The sequence below is a fragment of the Mus caroli genome, unplaced genomic scaffold, assembly GCF_978045245.1.
Source record: "Mus caroli unplaced genomic scaffold, Mus_caroli_1 scaffold_1, whole genome shotgun sequence".
Taxonomy (NCBI): Eukaryota; Metazoa; Chordata; class Mammalia; order Rodentia; family Muridae; genus Mus; species Mus caroli.
The window spans coordinates 58116214-58117249 of NW_028227256.1; positions in this window are offsets into that span (position 1 = coordinate 58116214).

The following is a 1036-nucleotide window of genomic DNA, read 5'->3' on the forward strand; positions in this document are numbered from 1 at the left end:
AAGAAACCTCTGTCAGAAGCAAGGATCGAGAAAGGAAGGAGGTGGGGGCAGCAGTGTGTAAGCCAAGAGGTTGGGCCAAAGGTGGACTTGTCCAGTCTACTACTGTCATCTTTCAATGTGTATTTTTAGGGTTAGCCATCTCTCAAAGAAAGGAAATACCTTGCCTGAAAAGTGTTGCTTGACCATTTTTATATGAAGAATTGTATGTGGTGAATGAAGAAAACACAGAAAAGAGCAGTAAGCAAAGCTGAAAATTAAAAGTGAAGAATCTCACCATTCAGAGTTAAACACACACACACACATGCATACACACACAGATGATTGCATGCAAGTATGCTTAAACTTATACATGCATGTCTGTGCTAGAATACATAACACCTGTATGCAAAACTGAATAATGTATCTAAACTTGGGGACCATATTGAAAAATAGGTGACCTCTCTGGGCAGATACAGCCTCCATAGCTGCATGCTTTGGCAAGTAGAGAATCCTTTTATGCAAACAAGGAAGAGGGCACCAGTTCCTTTGACCTGGAACATTCATTTGCAAGGACCCTGATATTCCTGTCATAGGACAACTGGGACAACTGCGTGCAATGGCCCACAAATAGAGATATATCTTCTTCATAATTTCAGTGTTTTATTGTAGAATATTTGATACATACAAAACAATGTGTATGCTTTACAAACAAATAAATTTTAGTAAACTTATTTAACCAATTTCAGAGCAGAAGTATTCACAACACAACTGGTCTCTGCCATCTCAGAAATAGCCTTTCTTTCAAAAGGGGAACTACTATTTGAACTCTGTTTATTATCATTCTGACATAGATATTAAGCCTTTTATGACTTGTTTTAAAACTCATATTACTTTGTTGCCTAGTTTTTAACTAAGCAAACATCTTTTATGCCATAAAATGTTATTCTATAATGTTGTACAAACTACAAAGTATTCCAATCTTTATTTGTACTATAATTTAACGAAGTCTGTTATTATGTTAAATTAGTTAAATACTAATTATGTTAAATTAGCATAA